Here is a 21,410-nt window from a genome sequence, read left to right as displayed (position 1 = left end):
GTTTTAATGCTTTTCACTGGACTTTTTCTATCTTTGTGCTTCTTGGGAGAAGGAAAGAAATTAATAGACCTCACAAAACTCCTTAAAAACAACAAAGAACAAACAGAACACAAACAAAACAAAAAAATGATAACCCAGACCCACACAACTTGATGTTTCTCAGACACTGTTGATGCAATTCTGCGCTATCAGGAGATAAAGTCACTTGGCAGCAGTGAAACATCTTTTTCTGAAACTTTGAATTTTTTATGAAGCACAGGCACTACGTGTACATGAAGTACTCAAAAAGAAAGGAAGAGAGGGCAAAGCTGATAATCAACAACAGGTCTCTGCCTTGTGCAAGGGTATGGAATTGTCAACTTGTAAAGCTTGTTTAAAATGCTGTTCTTGTTTTAAACTGCTGAAGTGAGTAAGCAATAATTATAATCAGGAATGACAAAATAAGCATAATTTAAAAATTCGGGGCCCTGTGGACCATCAGGTTCATATCATGTGTGAAATTCAAGTGAAGCTCACAAAATACAAGTGGGCAAATAATACCCATAAAGGTGAGTCACTTGGTGTAGCTGCAAAAATTGTAAATACCTTCAAAAAAACCCCAAATTATCCTTATATAATAGAACATTCAGGAAAACATGGTCTAGTACACACTCAGTCCTTGCCACAGCAAAAAGGAAATAAATAGAGAGGAATAAAATAAATAAAAGGAGAAAAAAGTGAACTTTGTAATTAAAAGAAATTTACAAATGTAAAGTTATGTCTGTAGCATTCTATTACACAAGGATATGAACCAGGCAGAACTCACTTGACATAAATATTTGGTTTGAAGAAGCTTCTGCTCTGAACATGGGCAGAGGAACAGACATTTGCAGTAGTAAAGAGCAAATTGCCAGTGCTGTAATTCCCTGCTGATCAGACCGTGCCAAAGATTCGACTGACACACCTTCCTAATGGATGGACTCATTTCCCCCAAAAAATCTTCACATTTTTCTCCAAAAATGTAAATTCCCAAGGACTTTTCTCAAGGTATGTTTTTATTTTGGTTATGCTTTGCTGGCAGCACCCCTTCACATTCGTGTTGATTTAGAACATGACTGTGCTGCTTTAATCTCTTTGTTCCCCCTTGTACAAGCAGCTATTATTAACCATAAGTCATTAAAGAATTATTGCTTAACCACTGTAAAAAGAATATTTTTATTTCCTTGTAGTCCCATGACGCTTTCATCCACCCCAGTCTAACTGCATGATTTTTATGTGCTCTGCTGTGTTGCAGTGACTTTCAAGCAGCACTGTGCATACTTCCCTAGATGTTACCAGAGCTGAGAAAGATCAGTAAAAATCTTAATTACTGGGACCCTAAGTAGTCTGGGGAGACATAAGGCAGTTTTTCAAGCTATTTCTCATCAATTTGAGCTCCCCTGTTTCAGCAGTGACTGAAAAAACTTCTCATCTCCTTTGTGTTTGTGGAGTGACACCTCAGCCATTATCATCTCAGCCTGGAATCCAGCGTGGGGTGCATCCACACCTCACTGCTCTCACTGTAGTGGAGGGATGAGAAAGAGAAAAGCAGAGACTTATCCTCCATTCCCACCATACAGTGCCTGGAGCTCTTTAAGCCAGCACTTTCCATTCCCAAAGGCCAAAACCATCCCATTCCCCAGCAGCCAGTATTCCTTGTGGTCACACTGGATGTGGTAGATAACAAACAGCCCTGGGCTTATAGCAAGCATTCACAAAATACTCCTAGAAGATTCCCACCTGCTGATCCTAGACATCTTTGCCCCCACTAAGTCAAATAAGAAGCAATTCCAAGCAGATGTATGAGACAGGGGTAAATCTGGTCACAACAGCCTAAATGAAATAGCAGTCACTTATTCTGAAGGGATTTTATTATTAAATCCTTCCTGTGCTAACTGCAGGCTTTGAAGCAAAAGCTCCACAAGTGGTGGAGATCCGTACAGTCACCTGTAAAACCTCACTCTTCCTCCTGTCCCTAACGATATTTTGGTGACATTATCCTTAGCATAGCACAGGAGGATGTATCTGAGCTGCTTGTGCTTTCCATTAGCTTTTTTTTTTTTTTTTTTTTGCACTGTGCTGAAAGATTATGTAAAGGCAAGAAACAGGACATCAATCAAGGCTCAGCTGTCAGACAAGAGGCCTGAATGTGGGAGCCTGATTTAATTTCATTTTCATGGAGAGTAAAACTGCTATGCAGTTTTTGTAGCTCAGGTCTTCCCGCAGGAGTTATTTGTTAGGTCCTGCAATGCTTCCCCTTACTCCAGCTTTATGTTTTAGGAGCTGCTGACCTGAGAGAGGTTGCTCCTGATGGTACAGGCAGCCAACTCCAATCCTTCCAGTCTCAACTGGAAGTGCTCCATGGGAAGAAATATGCGGATATCTACCAGCAAACAGAGCAGTGGTCTCTGTCTCACACTTGCTGGGTCTGTGTTGTTTCCTCAGAAAAGCCAGATCCATTTCTTTCTCTTACTCAGACCTTCCTTTTGATTAACAGCTAAAAGAATTTCCCTGTTCAATCACAAACTGATTAATTAAATACAACTTCTGCTAGAAATGCTCAGCATCCTCAGAGTTAGCAAACAAGAAGCATAACACATTCTAAAAGGGATTTATTGAGGTCTTAATTCATCTTGGCCGTTCTTTGACACAAAAAAAAAAAAGTCTGTTGGCTTGAGAAAGAACATTTGCATATTTAATATTGCATTATCTCATCCCCACTGGCAAACAAGACTCTGTAGGCTCTACTGCTGCTTCCACATCCTCCATAAAAATAGACAGGAAAGCTCTCCCAGCCTGGCTAGGTTTACTCTGTGTGTCAGCCAGTCAAGTTATATATTTGACCAAGTGTAAAAGCAATGTCACGTACTCCCTTCACAGAGCCACAGGAAGGTGCAAGGGCAGCTCTGACAGAATCATCATCATCCCCTCTGTGCCAGAGATCAGCACAGAGGAAAACATAAAACTTGGGCTACGAGAAGTCAAAAGTTTTCTAAGGTCACTCAGAAACCTCCTGTTCATGATTATGGGTTCAGGTAGTGGCCAGATCTGCCTGGCACACAAAATCCACGTTGTAAAGTAAAGAATGTGATATCCATTCAAATCCAGCCAAATTTTTGTTAGGGTGCTCTTTGTGGTCGGTCCCGGTAATGTACGGGAAAAATCTGTAACCTAGAAATATTTGGAATTACATCCCTGCCTAGCACTGACCAACACAGCCCCACGTTCATTCAAATTGCCTGAAGGTAGAATCACTGCATGGTTTGGGTTGGAAGGCACATTTAAAGATCCTCTAGCCCAACCTCCAAGATGAGCAAGATCTAGCTTTGCAAATATTTATCTGCCTCCCAAATACCCAAAGCCTTAAGCACTAACATTCATGTTTAATCTGAAACGTTGAATCACGTTTATTCTGAAATCTAATAAACCACCCCTCAGGTGCAAACTGGCAAACGGTTAAAGCCGAAAAAAAAGCGTGTGGCTTCTAGCTTGAGCTAACCCTGTAACTGGTGACCAACCCAAAACATACAACACACATTTCTCCACAACACCATCTCGCTGTGGAACAAAGGACACCGCGGCGCTCCGCGATTTGGCTGGCTTTTCACGCCTTCCCTATTCTTCTGGGGAAATCTTCAGCCATGAAATTTCTTTTTTGTTAACGCAAAGACATGGTAATGTCAAGCATTCATGACCATAAGCATGGAAAATTGATGAAATTACAGTGTGTTCAGGAAAATAATGCGGTGATGACAGGAAGAATCTCTGCTTGTATCTGCGTCCTGGTGGCAGCTTTTTGAACAGGTGAACATTTTTTCCTCCCTCTGTGCAAAACATCTCCTCGCATGAATACATCAAATAGATGCCCAGGGAGAAAGGTCAAAGGGAAATAGTCACACAAATAATTAAGATATGAAGAGACGGTCTATGAGGTTCATAAATGCTTTCCATTTTCTTATTCATCTGAGGTGAACCTTTCAACCTGACACGGGAGAGTGTCTGCAAGGCTCTGTAAAAACAGCAAACAATGGAGCTGGGCTCCTTGCTGCCACAAAACCAGGGCAGGCAGAGTGTGGCTAAACAGGGTATCCCTCCTCCAGAGCTCCCCAGAGCCTAGCAAGGGCCATCTGGAAGCTCCATGACCCGTGTTCCCCATATTCCGGGCTCTCCTGGCTTGGCCCTGCAGCTGCAGTGGGAGCTTCACACTCCTCTCTCACAGAGAGGCCAGGTAAATAAATAAATGAGTGAATACACCATGCCCAACAGTCACCTGTGACACTGCCTTGGGCAGTCCTTGAAAGAATCGAGAACTGGTTGAAGAATTAAGTACATGATGAGTTCCACGAGTAACATTAAAGGAAGACTAAGGAGAAAAACTCAAGTTAAATGAAACAAGAAGGGTAGCTGAAGAGAATGAAAAAAGGTGAGCACTTTACTGTAAGAGCCTACCAGGATGGCCTCAGGCTGAGGAGAGCTGTCGGCTAAGCCCCCAGTCCAGCTCTCCTATCAATGGCAGCTCTTCCCCACAAAGAGTGTTCCCCTAATTTGTGTCAGCATGCCCTCCCTGGGGGCAGAGAGTTCTTTGCTAAAGAGCAGAGCTCACAAGCCCTGCCCCCTTCTGACCAGCACCTCACTTTCATCATGGACCAGCAGTGTGGAGAACTTGGTCAGAAACAGGAGTACCATCCCCCTCAAGGATGGGATTGATTCACTGGAAAGAAATCCATCACAGTAACTTCAGATACTCACACAGACAGACTCCTCTCCTCCCAGGAAAATGCATTCTCTCCTATTTTCTTTCCTAAATTATTCGTCCCATTAAGGCCACACCCTGATTTTAAAAGAATGGCTGCAGAGAATCACAATGACCACGCTGAAAGGGTAAAATCAATCTAACATTAACACAGTTTCTCCTAACTCAGACTTACCAGGAAATACTTCCAGCTATTTCTTTGAGATCCTAGTCATAACTTGTAGTTTCTTACAACTTTTCAGTCTTACAGAACTTCCAGACTTCAGATTTTCCACAAAGATATCTTTTCCCTTTTTATTTGAAGTCACCTCTTAATGGTTTTCTGCACAGTTCTGAGGACCAGGACTATTTCCTTAGAATCTGAAATCCATACATATTCAGAAGGCTCCAGAAGCAGGTGCATCTCACATCTAAACGCCTGCCGTAAACTGGAGAGAAGCAGCAGCACCGCTCCAGATCCCAAATCTTGCACAACCCCTGCACTTGGAGAAAGCAGGAGCGAAACTCCGCCACGTAAGACACTCGTGCCTCAGGCTTTCAGCAGCTCCCCAAAGCACAAGGCAGCTGCCAAGCAGGGAGAAGTCCTGTCCTACCCTCCCAGCACACGAGCTGAAGGCAAGGCAAACTGCACAAATGCTGCAGGAATTGCAAGTTACGTTTTACATCGGCGATTTCTTCCTCAGCATCGCTCCTAGCGGTGCTCATGCTCTTGTTGCCCTCTCGTGGCTGCTCTGATGAAGAAGCAAGCCCTACCTCAACCCACTGAGGACTGAGCTGCGATTATAGATACAATTCTGGAAGTTTAAGACCAGCTTTTTATCCCTAAGAGTGATTCATTATAGCAAGAATTTTTTTTATGCTGTTAATTCTACACACATCCTTACGTGTTTCACAGTACCACAGAAGGTTCTTGGGGGTTGGAAGGGGCCTTAAAGGTCACATAGCTCCACTCCAGGGGCAGGGACACCTTCCACTACCCCAGTTTGTCCAGAGCTCCATCCCACCTGGCATTGGACACTTCCAGGGATCCAGGGGCAGCCACAGCTCCTCTGGGCAGCCTCTGCTATGGTCTCACCCTCATAGGGAGGAATTCGTTCTGAATATCTCATCTCAATCCACCCTCCTTCACCTTAAAGCCATTTCTCCCATCCTGTCGCCCTGTGTCCTTGTCCAAAGCCCCTCTCCCTATCCCAGCCCTCGTCTGCTTCCACACACCCAGCACCGTCACCTTTACATCATACAGCACATTTATGTCCATTTTGCTGGTTGCTCCGCTGCTTTACGCCAGCACAAGAATTCAAAGGCTTCTCTCACTGACACCAGCGAGGTTCCTTAGATCAAGGGGAAGCCCACAAATTCTCAGCTGAAGTTCCTCTCTGCTGTCCAAGGGAAGCTACTGTCAGACCAGAGTCCCTTCAGAAGAGAACTGATCTGTTCACCACCAGCAAACAACATCCAGGGCCCTCAGCGCTTTTTGCCAGGCAGTGACTGCCACTCTGCCTTGTCCCAAAAGCTATTCAGGCTCTCAAAGCCCCACGGCTTCCTCTAATGCCCACTGATTCCACCCGCAAATAGCCAGTTTACCAAATGCTCTGGAGATGAGCCTTAATCTCCTGGTGGGTCAGTGATTAAGGAAGAAAGTGTGAATAAGCCCCTGTAATCAGAAAGGGTGGCGGGGAAAAAAAAAGGGGGCACTTAATATACATGAGGCATAGATACTACACGCAGGATAAACTTTGTTTCAGTGACAAAAAGAGCATCAGGATGTGGTGCTCAGGGGAGGGAAAAAAAATAAAAAAAAGGCTGTTTCATTTCTGAGAGGTTTCAATTCTTACTAAAAGCTGTTTAAGTTAATTCAGGAAGGCTGATAGTTGTTATAGACAGAGAGTGCCAGAAGAGGCAGGGTTCAAAAAAATACAAAATTGCCAGAATTGGACAAAACCCACTATCCATCAATTCTGTGCCCTGAGAACGCATTGAAATTATTTTCCCCAAACTAATTCTAGAGCAGCTGCTGTTGCATTTCTCTCTGTAAACACAAAGAAAGAAAACAAACAAATAATGTTTACAAAAAAAGCACAAGCCTCCTGTTCTGTGTGACACTGACAAAGAAAATAGAAATGTACATAGAAAATAAACATGAAAGCACATTAACTTATATGTCCACTAAAAAATAATAACAAAGAGAACCTTCGCATATTTGCTAAAGCAATATTGAAGCTTCCACAGTTAAAGCCACCAAGTAGCCATCGTTTACAATTTGAATCCACCACTACTTAAAAGACTCAGGAAGATAACCTGAGGAGTTTCCACTCCAAAATTCCCTTTTAAATATTTCTCCCTGGAAGGTTTGACATTTCTCACTTCTGCAAATGCATGGGACAACACAGAGCAGATGTCTGTGGAACAGTAAATGGAATGAACTCTCCTTGGTCTAGAAGGATGCAAGAGGAATTAGAAAATGTCTCAGTTCTTCCCAGTTTGTTTCAAAGCAGCTGACAAATTTTTATGGGGGAGAAAAATCAATCTTTTTAACTGGCAAGGCATGGCATATTCAAATGTTCAGAATCACGAGTCCATGGCTTTATCCAAACTCACTGTGACAAAAAAGAAAACCTGCAACCACTCCCAAGCTTTTGTTTTTGATACTGGACTGATACTCTGTGAACCACTAGATGCTTTTCTTCATAGATTACTAATTAAAACTTGAACTAAATATTCACCCAAAGTGACAGCTGGGGGGAGGAGCATATTACAGAACCAAGGGCCACCAGCCACAAGACAGCACCCATAAACATGGAGTGCCTTGGTGAAATCTTGGGTGAGAACTCTTCCCTAGCAAATCATTCCAAGCAGAGATAAGATCTTTCCACTTTTCCTAAGCATGAGGAGGACATTGGTGGGTTTGGAGCGAGCATGTGGTTGCCTTTGATATTTCATAGCGCTGTCGTCATCATCACGGTAGCATTATTTTCTCCACCCCTGCCAAAACGTTTGAAATTTGATCTCAGCCTGAAGCAGCCAGTGGTGGATGAAACACTGGAGTGTTCATAAAATACATGAAAACACATAGGCCAGCTCTCAAACAATGCATGTCATTGATGGGCAGTGGACATGGGGTTTTGTTTCAGAAGCCAAATCCTCCCCCACAAGACAAAACATTCCTTTCTTACGTGTTCTGGCAAAACTTAGGGTGCAGAACACTGCTGAGAAACTGGGCAGTCTCTAGATTCATGAGGACTGGGAACCACCTTGAGATTTATTTCTTTTTTCCCCCTCTGTCTGCCTTAAGTCGTCTCTGGTTGACACAACTTTGCGGCTCTCACTTTGATTTTAATTTAAAGCTGTCCTCAAAAAACGATTTGAATTCATTATGAGCAAACCTCTGCAGCACACTTCAGCTGAACTACAGCAGAGACAATTTGTCACAGCAACAGCTGGAACAAGATGCGCCAGCAAGATGAATGTCTTGTTCATGCACACTGCAGTGCTGATCAGCACTGGAGAGGAAAAAAAATCAGTCTGTTTCCAGCATGTTTTAGGCAAGAAGAAATAGTAGCCATTTCATTTCAGTAAAGATGGATAAATGTTTGTATCTTATCAGATTTCTTAAAATAATCCCTGGCTAAGTAGAGCATAAAGCTCCTGAGCCAAGTCAAGTCCATTCATTCATATTCTCAAGCCCATTAAATGATAATCAGGCAGATGTTATCCAAACACCCCAAAATCTCCTTTGGGGCAGGGCTGCCTCCTCCTAACAGAAGTAAATAGAGGAATTGGACTTCTCAAAATGCTCACTCAGCTCATTTTTTAGATTTCATATTCATTTTCTTGCCGTTATTTAGCACCTATTTTAATTGCCAAGCACTTTCCCTACACGGTGTTAAAATTTGCCCAGGTCTTGATAGCCAGATGAGATTGCTCTCAGCCTGTCAGGCAGGCTTTTGAATTAAAACTTCACACACCGTGCTAAGGTAACTACGGTTCTGCAGAAGCAGAGGGCAGAGCACATCTTTCACTGTATGGAAGTAAACATACACCTCTATTTGTCTCCAGGCATTAGATCAGCCCAGATACAGACCAGCCTCTGCAGCTTTTTTAGCTTTGTGCACTCAAAATGCACTCATTGAATCTCAGAAAAAGAAGAAAAGCCCCCAGTGTTTTTGGACCTGAGCCTTGTGGCCAAATGTGAATGAAAGCAAATTTTGCCTGGTTTTGAAGTTTTGTTTTGAAACACTTGGTCTGGTTCTGAGATCCTTAAATTTTCTGTTTACTCCCTGCAACTACCCCACTTTGCTAGCAGCATTCTTGCTATTTTTTTTTTCTTCACTTAACTTACGTACTCGTTACTAATTAAACTTGCTATTTATGTACATTCACCTTCGTTATCTCAGGGCATCTGTCCAGCACAAACCTGAGGCTGGCCCAGGGCATTACTCTCAGATGAGCTTCAAATCATGTGAAATCTGAACTTGATTCATGTGGGAAGGGGATAAGAGATTCTTCCAGTGTGGGAGATACCAGAGAAGGCAGAGATGTCCCATGGGACCTTTGCCACAACTGGAAGATGAAACCATTGCAACGTCCTGCCCTTGGCTCTGGCGTGCAGGACATGCAGAGGAATAGAGGAAGACATCTCCTCTTACAGCTGGATTTGTTATTACTTCTAGATTAATTCATTCAGTAGGGTCCTCTTCATCTCCTTCACGTTCCTTCTGCATTTTTCTCCATTCCTTTGCAACTCTCAAATACCCCAAACATAAAAAAAGTCAATAGATATTATCTTGAACAAGTCACTCAGGTTTGTACGCTAATTCTTAGACCTAAGAATTACAGATACATAAATATCTCCATCCCACAAAAATGTCTGCAAAGAGTCAGGTATTGCGAAGCTGTAATTCCATTCTTCCAGCAGCACACAAAATCAATATTGAAGGCCTTTCTGTTAGCTTTCCTGACTCGCAGGTGTCACAGCTCAAGACTTTTTTCCTCCTAGCACAATAACCCTCCATCCCGCAGATACCCAGGGCACCCTTGGGCTCAGCACCCCCAGTCCCCGGAGGCTGGGAGTGTGCCACCTCAGATTGTCTCAGTCGTAAAGATCTGTGAGAAGCAATCGGGATCAAAAGGCATTTGCTTCAATTAGCTTCATTATTGTTACATAAAGACCAAGAAGTCTTCACAGGGGGGGGAAGTTTTCCTTGAAACTTCGACCTTCAGGGGCATTCAGGCGCTAAAAATTTCCAAAATTCTCCTCATAACTGGTTTCGTCATACATATGTCATTAAAAATCATCCCCAGTGTAGTTGTCCAAAATTTTTTTAAAAAAAAGAAAAAAGAAAAAAAATTTTTTAAAAATCCAATTTTTTGCCCTTCCTGACAGAAATCATTCCATTTTGACCACCTGATGGGCCCTTGGGGTTAATTAGAAAATCCCCATCAAGAGCTCAGAGGCCAATATCAGCTGTCAAAATCCCACATTCCCCTCTTTCACCTCTTTCAAGTGCAAAACAACCTGTGTCTGAAGATGTGCCAGAGAATAAAAGGGCACACCACAACCACTGTGGGCTCTGACTTAGACCTATTCACGGCCCCGCTACTATGAATACAGCAAAATCTCAAATGAAAGTTTTAATCTCCCCACCGCATTCAAGCCAAAGAGAAAAGGGCTTCCCTTTTAACGATTTCCCCCCTTAAATCCTTTGTGTCGCCGCGCTCCTGAAAAAGCTGAGATTTTGCTCAGCCCCAGCGAGGGCTTTTGCCACAGAAAGCGCTGCACCTAACCCCTTTGTGCTGACATGAGAGTAAAGGTCTGCTCGGACCAAAAGTAACTCATGCAAAAGGCCTTCAGAGGGTCTAAACAGGATCAGAGTTAAAAGTGCAGGCAGCTGACCTCACCCAGCTTTTGCCTTCCGTGCTCCCTTCCCTCCTTCCCAAAGATGAGGATGAGCTGGGGAAAACAAACATTGGGGGAAAAAAAAGTAAAATAATAACCAGATGTACTAATGCTGGAAGAAGAAGCCAGAGAAGCCCTGTAACTCTGTGTCCTCTGCATCTCTCTCCAGATGAGATGAGATCTCTCTCGAGATGAGAGCTCTCTCCTATGCACAGCTGAACGCCCCATACCAGAAAAGCTCAGACTTGTTGTTATCCCAGGGATCACCTGCTGCTTTCCTCTCCCTGCAAGCAGACCCCACTTACAGGAAGCTCAGTAATAACTCCATTTTGCACTCAGTTTTACGAATTCCACTGGCAGCTCTGCCACACTGACGGCGTGGGATCAAAACCACAAGAAGCAGCAAGAACCTTCAGAGGCGCGACTCCACCTTTTGGGGTCGGGGGAGCTTCTTTTACCATTTCACCACAAAACACACTCTCCACCCCATCTCGCTCAGAGCAGAACTTTTCTTCCCAGTGCCCCCAGCCCCACTGTTTGTGCCCAGCCCCTCTCACCCACACAGAGGCCAGGAGGTTTTCTGCCCTCCCTAGGGACCGTGCTTGCCCCCCTGGCCCAGGACTCCCTCTCTCCCCTTCAAGCGGTTCCTGTTTTGTTTTTTCCCCTCGTGAGCAGTAACACCTACATTGTATGGGGAGAGACAGCCAGCATTCATAGCCCTCAGAAAGCCATTCACTCCAGGGCAGCTGGAGAGGCTCAGTGCTCGCCTTGCCCTCTTCACTCTTGGATGAGTTTTGTGCAAAGCTCGGGCTTGCAGTCCTTTCCCTCCCAGAGCCAAGCAATTAATGAGAGGTGGGAAAAGGAGAGAAAACTTTGCAGGGTTTTGTCTGTCTTTCTTCACAATTTGTTCTTTTTACGTTTGTTTGGAGCTAAGTTGTGTTATCTGGTTGCCCTGGAAGGATGTAAAAGCGTACTTGGAGAGGAAAAGGGAAAATACATTTAATCAATTAATATGTCCTTGGGCTTTTCTCTTTTATACTAAAGGGTTGGAAATAGCACTTCCTATTCATGGAGCAGTGAGTAGAAGAGAGAACACTGGCCAAGCAGCATTAGGGGTGTTTTAATTCAGTATTGCCCTACTTCAGACAGTGGCTCACCTCTTCTAAGAGAATGTTTTTTGCAGAGTTCTAGAGGTCCTAGCAGGCTGCTGACAATTTCTGTCCCCCCTGAGATTTGTGCTGTACTGATCAGGATCACATTCTAAAGCAGCACTATGGACCCTTACACAATAAAGCCTATGAAAAAAAGTGAGGAAAAAAGTTCCAAAAATAACCCCCCCTCACAGCTTCACCCACCATCCCATCTCCTCTCCAGTTTATTTTCTCTCGATGCAAAACCATTGGATTTCTAAATGCATGTTATCAAAATGGTTTATTTTCATTAGAGATGCACCAATTACCTCCCACCCCCTCAATATCACACAGGCCACCTTTCACCAAGAAGTTTAAATTTTCATGTTCTCTTTAGTGAACAAGGTTCAAAAAAATGGACTAAACAGAGTGGTTTGTATCTGGTGAGCCAAGCACTAAGATCAATGAACTGGTTTTGTTCGTTTGTCAGTGATGTAATACATAATATACCATTTGTTTTTAGGAAAATACCAAAGCCACGCAACAACTTCCATCACAAAATGAAAATGAAAGCAAAATGAAAGCAAACACCAGAGATTAATTACATTAGTGGGAGAAGCTGACTTTGTTAAGCCACTGAAACAGCACAGTGTGATCACACTGTGATGAATCCAGTAAGAAATGATCATTTAATGCAAGTGTCATGGTCCAGCCACTTCCTACTGGTGGCCAAGGCAATGTGCTTCATACCCAAATATAACCACTGCAAAATAATTTTACTAGAAAACTGATCAACAGAAAATGCTGCTGTGTTCTATATGACAGCAAAATCTTTTCTTGTCCTCCTTTTGCCTTTACTAAAATAATTATATCTTTAAGACCAGCAATAAAGAATATGGTAACTGATTACTACAGAAAATAATTTTGTCCTGTTATTTTCCATAGTATTTCGCTACTTAAACCTAAAAATAAAATCAAGTCATGGCAGCTGCTTCTGGGTGATCTAGGAGGCTGTGCAGCCTTGTCCTGGCTGACGCTGAACAGGAATCAGAAATATCCCTGTCAATCCAGAGTAAGCACCAAACAGCCAGTAAAACACAAAACTCAAGAGTTAAACACTCCCTTCACTCCCATTGCACAGACAGTTGGGGAAAAAGAGGAAAGAGGAGTCTGGAGACCTCCCTTGGATGGTGGTTCACTGTGTCAGGTGCCCTATACATACAGGACAAAGGGGAGTCTTTCTCCATAGCTTCTATAACCAAGCAGAAAGTCTCTCAGTTCACATTGAACGTATGAGTTCAACTCTTCCCGTCCTCTTTTCCTAGATCCTGAATTTATCAGACACCATTTAAAATCAGCAGTTGTATTTAACAGCTGCTCTAAGCAGGGTGGATGTAAGTAAGCTGCTAAGTTGTGTTTTGTGAGGCTGTTTGTTACATCATTAGAGACCTGATGACAGAGGACAGCAAATGGAATCACAGATTCGCTAACTTGAATATACAGAAATATCTCCAGTGTTTATTCTCAAGGGGCATTTCAGGTGTTGGTTGGACAATTAAGCTGCCAGTTAATGATTTGGGAGACATGATGGGAACATAGTTTTGATCAGCCTCCGGTCACTACAGTAAAGTTAAAATCTAGACTTCCATGCAGGTCCTGAGAACCCTGGGAGGAAAGGCAGAGTATCAGCAGGGTGGGGTTTGTCGGGTTTTGCCATAGCAAAGGAACCACTGTGACCAGAATGACAACTCACTCGGCCCTATGGCAGGGTTTTAACAGACATCTTACATTAAAAACAACCCTTTCATCCTGGCCAAGAAAAGAAACACCTCTCAGGACACCTCTGCTTTTACCTGCTTTCAGTAAACAATGGAGATCTCAGTGAAAGGCACACACCCATAAAATTTCATTGCAGACTTTATCCAATTACTTTCGGCCTCCAGAAAACTTGAATTACTCTCCTAGTAAGGTGCAGAGATTAGATTTGGCAGTAATATTCAAAATAGTACTCCTGAAAGTCCTTTTCCCTAAAGATTTTGAAAGTCTGTCTGCTCAAAAAAAAAAAAAAGAAACAAACCACAACAAAACAAACAAACAAAACCACACCACAACCAAACAAACAACAACAACAAGGGGGATCTTCTCTCAGAATTGAGCTTGATGGGCTCTGACTATCGTACTGAAGGGAGGTAGAGAATCAGAAGTACTTTTGACTTAGATCCTTCACATTACTGGATCTGTAACCAAGCCAATAATCTGTTGCCATGACTTTAGACTTCCATTTAGCCACCATTTGAACATCATCACGGCCAAAACATCCTCTCTGGATGTGATCAAAACAACCCTTCCACTCTTTTGCAGCTTCTACACCCCTGAAGCGGTGAAAGGCACTTTTGTATTTTGTTCATGCAAAGTGGTTTAGGTAAGATCATGCCACAGATGTGCCACAAACTCCAATCCCTCCAGGAGAGATTCTCTGTCAAATAAAGACAACTTAGTGAAAACTCTAAAGCTCTCTGTGCCAGCCACAGCATAAAAAACAACAGATAAAGACAAACTGAACAAAGTGGCAGAGGGTTCCCAGGGGATCTGCCTGTTTGCAGAACGTCTCCTGCTTGCGTGTGAGCGCTGCTGAGCGAGCCAAAGCCCCTGCTCAGGAATGGTTTAATTTATATGCCCTCAGAATGAGGTCATATCCATATCATGCACCATCTCTATTAGCTTTACAGATGCCTTAACCTGAGAAGGCTCAAGTTCTTCCAGAGCTATTCACACTTGGCAGATTGATATAGTAACTGACAATTCACTGCCATCCAAGTGTATCTGGGAACACAAAGCTCACATAAATATTGTCCAGCATATCCCATTGTCAGTTATTCACTCCTGCCCTTCAGCTTCCTGCAGCCCTGAGAGGAAGATCATTTCTCTCAGTGTCGTATGTCTGACTGGCCCAGCAGACACAGAACTGTTTCCTTTTTACCAGCAGTGGACTGTGCTCAGAATGCCAGACAGGTTAGTCCAGCCAACAGCATGAAACACCAGAGGCTGAGTGGACAGAGACTGGTGAGAAAGCCTGGAACAGCTTGTGGTGTGTCACAGCAGCCCTCTCTTGGAGGACACAAATGAGCCAGGACACACACACCCATTTAACAATGTGAAATGGGTCCTGCTTTATTCTTCTTTACAGCTCAGCCATCCTGACTCTGACTACAGCAAGCTCCTACTGTGGGGTCCAGCTGACTGCTGGTTATTTCCTGCTGGAATATGACTGCAAGTATTTCCTTGCTGCCTCTGACTACAGGTCTTACCTTGCTCAGCTGAGGCTGCAGGCTCCAACCCCATCAGACCCAGACTGACCTCACAGTGATGCCTTGGGAATGCTGACCTGAAACAGTGACTGGACAGAGCTGGAGAATAAAGTAGATACTGAAAGGCCTTTAGGGTACACCTTGCACAGGACAAGAGCCTGGCCAGGGCTGCACCCAAGGTGGACCCAAAATGGTCACAAAATGCCTGACTGGTCACAAGGTCTCACACTTTTATAAGTTTTGGGCCATTTTCACATTGGGGTTTAATTGTCCAATTCCAGCTCCAGGTTGTGAGGTCCCACCCTTCTTGTTCCTCCCCTCAGCCACCACTGTTTGTGCTTTTGGGGCTGAAAGTTGTCCTTGGTGTGCAGCAGGAACAGGATTTGTTTTGTGTCCCTGCTGTGTGCAGAGAGCTGAGTGACACTGGATGTGAGCTCAGAGCTGCACCCTGGGCAGCACAGAACCTGAAATACATGGAAGATAAAACTTAAGGCAGCAGACCTTTTACAGCAGCAGCTCTCTTCCTTGTTTCATCCTTCTTCGTGTTTCCCTGGCTTGTTCCTTCTTCCTCAGGGCTCCTCATCCTCCTTCAGCATCTCCTTCTTCAGGATCCTCCATCTGACCAGCCAACTCACCCCTTGAATCACACTTTATTTGTCACAGCCGCAACCCATCAAGGGCAAGGCTGTTCCTCTCCTCTGGTAATTAGTACAGCTGTGACTCATCAGGGTCACCTGTAATCCTTTCCTCTACACCTGCAGAAGTGGTGTTCCTACATGGCAAAACTCCAGGAGGAAGCATGAAGACCTACTTGATGGTTTTTTTTCTGCAGTCTCATAGCTGACCCGCCTGCCTACCCAACCTAAGCCCTTATCAAGACAATTGTGAGCGCACAACAGGGTTTTCATGCTGTACTCGTGGCTTTCCAGCCCAGAGATTCCCACGTGGTCCTTTGCTCTGGATTTACTACCCTCACCTGAGCCCCCCTCTCTCTGTGACAGCTCTCAGATAAGAAGGCACAAAAAGAACAATAAAGGATGAGAAAAACAGAGGAAATAAGCGTGCAGAACTCATGGCTTTCAAACTTAGGACCAAACATTTCTGACTGAGAAGTCTGGTTGAAGAAAGTCAGGTGTGCTCCATCCTAAATTTGGAGAGGTCTTCTTTCTTTTAATTGCATGACATACATCTCTCTCACACACTAATTTAACTCTTTAAAAGAGTGATCAAAATTAAATAGACATATGTTCTTAGCTGTGCTAATTCCTTTTATTTAGCCCCTGCTTCAAAAAAACTGCCTTATTTTTCCCTAGATGAACTTCCACTTGAGTTAATGAATAAAACTGGTTCACAAAGAAGGCAAATGTCCAGCAGCACCCTCCAAGCATCACCTTCACCTGGGCAACACGGACAGACTGGTTTGTTGTGAGTACACGGAAGAACCTGGGCACATCAGCAGTGCCCGTGCAACAGCTTTTTTCTCGTCTTAATTACTGTCACACGTACTCTTATTTGACAGTTTTGATATGTCAGACACACAAAAGAACCCACCCTTTTTTTCTTTTCTGCTGCTCCCCTTTAATGCAGTGGGGGCTACTGGAAGTAAAATCAGTTAGTTGATATCTAAACTGAAAAAATTGTATACTGAGTACCAAATGTACTGGGGAGAAACAAGAAATGCAAAGCTAAAGCTTTCCTTTAAGCTGTGAGCACAAGTAACTTAATGCGTATTTATTGTAAAGTACAGAAAAATGTAGATCCATGGGTTAATTGTCAAAAAGCCTCCCTGATTTAAGTACTGTGAGCGCTATAGCCAGACTCAGAAGGGAGCAAGAGAGACTGAGTGAAATTTATCCATCTGCATCATTTTGTGTTGCAGATGAGAGGAACCCAGGACACTTGGTGCCCTGTACTGTCTTCAGGGCATCAGGCACCTCTTCCTTCCACAAAGGAAAACAGAAGCCCTGGATTTGCCTGAAGCGTACATCACATTACCCAGGTCGGTCACACAAGCACAGAGGCTCCTAACATTGCTTTCAGCTTTCCCCAGATCAAGCCGTCAGACCCACAGCAATCACTGGGGGTAGAAGACATGGAGCAGTTTGATTAGGAGGTTGTCAGCAGGCTGAGGGCTCCTGTCCAGAAAACAGATGTCTTGGCTTTTCCTTGCTCTTGTTTATCCTTCATAAACACCAGAGCCACCATTACCTGGTGACAACCTTCTGCTAATCAGGCATGTCATTTGATCTGCTTGTATGGCCCAACCTCCTGCAGGTCCCAGGCATTCCCCTTCCACGAGAATTAACCACAAAAACCCCGCAGCCTAGCTGCTTTATGGCGATGGATATGATGGATCTGTTTTGGGTTTTCAGACCCTGATCTTGCAACAGCAAACATAAAGACCCTGCAGCAGGCTTCTTTTTTCATGAAGAAGGGGCTTTGACCACCACCTTTCCTTTTTCAGTGGCAGTCTGTCAAGACCTTTGGCCAAATTTCCAGCTTAGTGAAAAGGCAGCATTGAACTGAGGAACAGCACATCCTTCCCAAATGGCTTGGAAAAGCAATCAACAGAGTGAAAGCCAGGTTAAAATAATAACTACACCGGGAGCATACTATTGGTGGGCTGAAACCAGGAAAGAAAAGGAAAAACAGAAAAGTGGGGGAAAAGAGAGAAAGAAAAAAAGGCAAAACAAAATCAGTGGTCAAAAGAAGTAACCAAAGAATTCAATAAATAAGTATGAAGCTACACATTTCAGCCTGGACTCACACCGTGGCACAGAGGACCTGTGAGCTTATGCAGAAACCAGGAACAAGGACCAAGAAGGGGATGAAGCAGGAAGAGCCCCATTTTCCATCTGTGGACACACTGCCAAATGATCTACAAATTACAGTACTCCTGCCTAGAATGCAAACCCTTCTTACAGTGTCATTTGCTTTAGCAAAACTACAGTCTGTAACACCAGCTGGATTCCCCCAACAATCTGGAGTCAGAGTTTCCATCAGGAACAGCCACTGTGAGCCCCCTCAGCTCCTAGCTGAAGGAGGTAGATGGCTCATCTCCCATCCCCACTGCTGGAAACCTTTACATTTTAGCAGGAACAACCGAACTCAGAGTGAAAACCTTGGTACTCTGCAGTGGGGGCAGGCTCGTCACAAAATCGTGACATCTTTAATCTTAGCAGATGCTTTAAAACTCAAGTGAATCCAAGTAACAGCCCTGCTTTCCTGCAAATACTGAACTGACTCTGGCAAATGTGGACCTGGAGGTTGCCTCCCACTCTTCATCTGGACTGTGCTGTAACTGCATCCTTGACAGCCTTGCTGAAGTTTTCTATTTTGCTTAATTGGGGAATGCATTTTTCTCGCTGGCAAAGTGTCTACAGACTTCAATAAGAGCAGAATTTGGACTATTTTTTGAAGCTTCTCCCTACTGTATCTTGTGAATTTTGCACACTTTTGTCCTCAGAGGTTGCACAGTTCAAAACCAGTCTCTGTGCACACACAACATTCTTCGCCAAACAGCCAAGCACTAGGGGTGTGTGGGTAGCAAAGGAAAAAAAAAAATCATCAAACCCACACCTTACACTGTATTTTATACATGCAATGGAGAGGCACAGTATTTAGGAAAATTAAGGAAGAGACGGGATGTGACAGAAAAAACATCTGTATGTGCGCACCTCCCCACGTACTGTCCTCTGTAAGGGTGTGCTCCAGGTGTCATCTCCAAAAGTGAAATGGGGAGGCTTGGTAGGAGAGGGAGCAAAGAAACAAAAGCTGTTTTTCCTCTCTGAGCCTCTGCTTGGTGTCAGCCCTGGTGTTAGACCCACTCAGCCTCCTCCCTCCCAACGCTGTCGAGTACGTGTGGCCAGCGGAACTGGGATAGTGCATTCCCACGTCTCCCAGGATAACCAGGCTTCCACACGAACAGCCCTCACATTTCAAGTGCATTTGTCTCTCCTGGTTCTTTATCTCCCTGCAGAACTCCACTGCAGTCCCACATTTACTCCACCTACACGTGCTGCAATTTTATTTAGGCTCCATTTTTCACTAAATATCAAAAAACTACAAAGGACGCCATTGCTACACTCGCAGTGAGGGCGACACCGGGTGCAAAAACGCAAGTGTACATCAGAACACGGGTTCTTTTTCAGGAGGGCGTCGGGCTCCCCAGCGGAGGAGCTGAGCCTTCGGTTTTGCACATCAGGACCGGGGGCAGAACGGCTCGAGGGAGCCCTATAGAGGTGCTTTTGCTTCCCTGACTTCTCACACAATATTCTTTCAAATGAATTTAAGGCTTTTCTTGTCCAAATCCCCGCAAAAGTAACCACGCTGCGGTTTTTCTACTATCATGCAAATGGATTAATCAGCCAACGCTCCAGTGAGAATTAATTTATATCTGAATCAAATGAGGCCTCGGATTCTTTATAACCCAACCCCCAGGCCAAGGCCTGGGCTAGGTAGCAACCTCATATTATTCATTTGACGAAATGTGAACTGACATAAATACCATGGCTAACTTTCAATCCGATTACCCCGTTACCTCACATCAATGCTCCCCCAGCCATCCGCCTCCAGCGTCCCTCCTTTCAGCAGCGCAGCCAACAAGTGACAACTCCTCCCTGATAAACAAGCACCCACGCTGCCACCTCGGACCCCCACTCTTAACCCATCATTCCTGCTCAATGGCCCTTATTCAACAAGGTGCTTTATTTTGTTTGTAGGCATCGGGGGCACCAAACAACACAAAAATACTGTTTTGCTGGGGCTGCGATTCAAAGCTGCCCTTTCAGAGCTGCTGAGCACTTGAGGCATGAACAATAAACATTAAAAAAAAAAAAAAAAAGAAGGAACATCGCGTCCAGCCTCACATAGATATTTATAACAATCGTGCACCAAATTTAACACACTCATTGATGTCTGTTATCTTTCATACTCTCCTTAACCCTTGGGGAAAAAAAAAATAAAATAAAAATAGCACAATGTTTGGGGCTGCTACGTCCAAAGGTCAGTATAAAGAGAACCCACATTTTACACAACACCCTTATACTAAACTCGTGTTGACAACCACTAAATTCTTTCTATTGCCTTGCACAGGAACTTGTTTTTCTAAAAGGCTTCCCTCCACCCCACCCCCCCACTTTAAAACTGTAAGCATTTAAAAAGCTTGGCGAAACAATCCACCAGGTGTGAGAAAAGCCTTTTCTGTGCAAGCAGCTCTGTGTCAGAAAACCTACACTTTGTAATTAGATTAGCAAGCAAGGATTGAATAGCTCTGATCAAAACACCACCCCCCCCCCCCCCCCCCCATATTGTTTATAATGCATAACTGATAACTAAGCTTCTCTAGTCATGGTTAAAATCTACTTAAAACAAGAGTCCTGTCCACGCTGGAATTTAAATGAAGAAGAAAAGAAAACAAAGTGCACATTCTCAAAAAGCTACATGTAATTACTTGCCTTTCTTGCTTAAATGCAGATTGATTTGAAACTATATCATAGAGCCGATCCTGTGATTGAACAGCAGCTCCTCGTGAAACCATCACTTAAAACACAACTAAGAAAATTAAAGACGTGGTTTCCTACCTTAAAAACATTCTTCATGGTCAGCTCAGGAAGAGAAGGAAGAAAAACCTCTTGGCCATATAAGGGACATCCCAGATCCCTGCCAGGAGAGCCAGAAACTCCTCAGCCCAGGAGGATGACCCGACGTGTCTGCCTTTGTGGATTTTTTCCCTGTGGTCGGACAATCCATTTGTGTACTGGAGTCAGTTTCCCAATGTAAAGAGCAAGTTTGAGTGTGCTGACTTCCTGGACACACTAAAAGTGGGGTTAAAAGTAGTTGCAGTTGGTTAGAGAGCTAATCATCCCCACCTGTTCCTTCAGAGCAGCGATTACACTCACCTGGGTATGGTGCTAAATGGAAAATTAGGTTTTCCTTAAACCTTTCATACAAAGCTTATCTAATTTTCTTGGAAATAGTGAGACTGTTTCACAGCCCTGTTTCCTCTGCCCAGAGTGCAATATCCAGTTTTGAATTTTGAACTCAGCTAGTCCAGTCTGAAGTCAGTCCCCTTTTGCACTGTGGGGTCTGGGACCAGATGCAAATCCTTGTGTGCACCAATCCTTCCAAAGGGAAACCTCAGATTACAGTTCTTCCTGCTTAGGTCACTACACCTTATAAACCCCATTGTTGTTTCATCCTTCTTTTAAATATTAGGGCTGGACAGCCAGAACTAGGACTAAAAGCTGCCTTCTCTTTGGCTAGAGGACACTGTGGAAATAGCAGAAGATAACAAGAAGATGTTT

General features: G+C 43.9%; 1 long non-coding RNA gene across 2 annotated transcripts in view; it reads right to left on the bottom strand.

Moving 5' to 3' along the window:
• LOC120754328 (uncharacterized) overlaps positions 1–20,901 on the bottom strand; it is a 60,397-nt gene extending 39,496 nt beyond the window's left edge. Inside the window, exon 1 of one of the 2 annotated variants that reach the window (XR_005701389.2) lies at positions 20,688–20,901. This is a non-coding gene — a long non-coding RNA (uncharacterized LOC120754328). The remainder of the gene's footprint in view (positions 1–20,687) is intronic. The other variant, XR_005701390.1, reaches the window with a different exon arrangement.
• Positions 20,902–21,410: the final 509 nt, after the last annotated feature.

This window comes from Hirundo rustica, chromosome 6 (genome assembly GCF_015227805.2).
Source record: "Hirundo rustica isolate bHirRus1 chromosome 6, bHirRus1.pri.v3, whole genome shotgun sequence".
NCBI lineage: Eukaryota > Metazoa > Chordata > Aves > Passeriformes > Hirundinidae > Hirundo > Hirundo rustica.
Note: the sequence above shows the minus strand (reverse complement) of the source record. Positions and strands in the feature narration are given on the sequence as shown.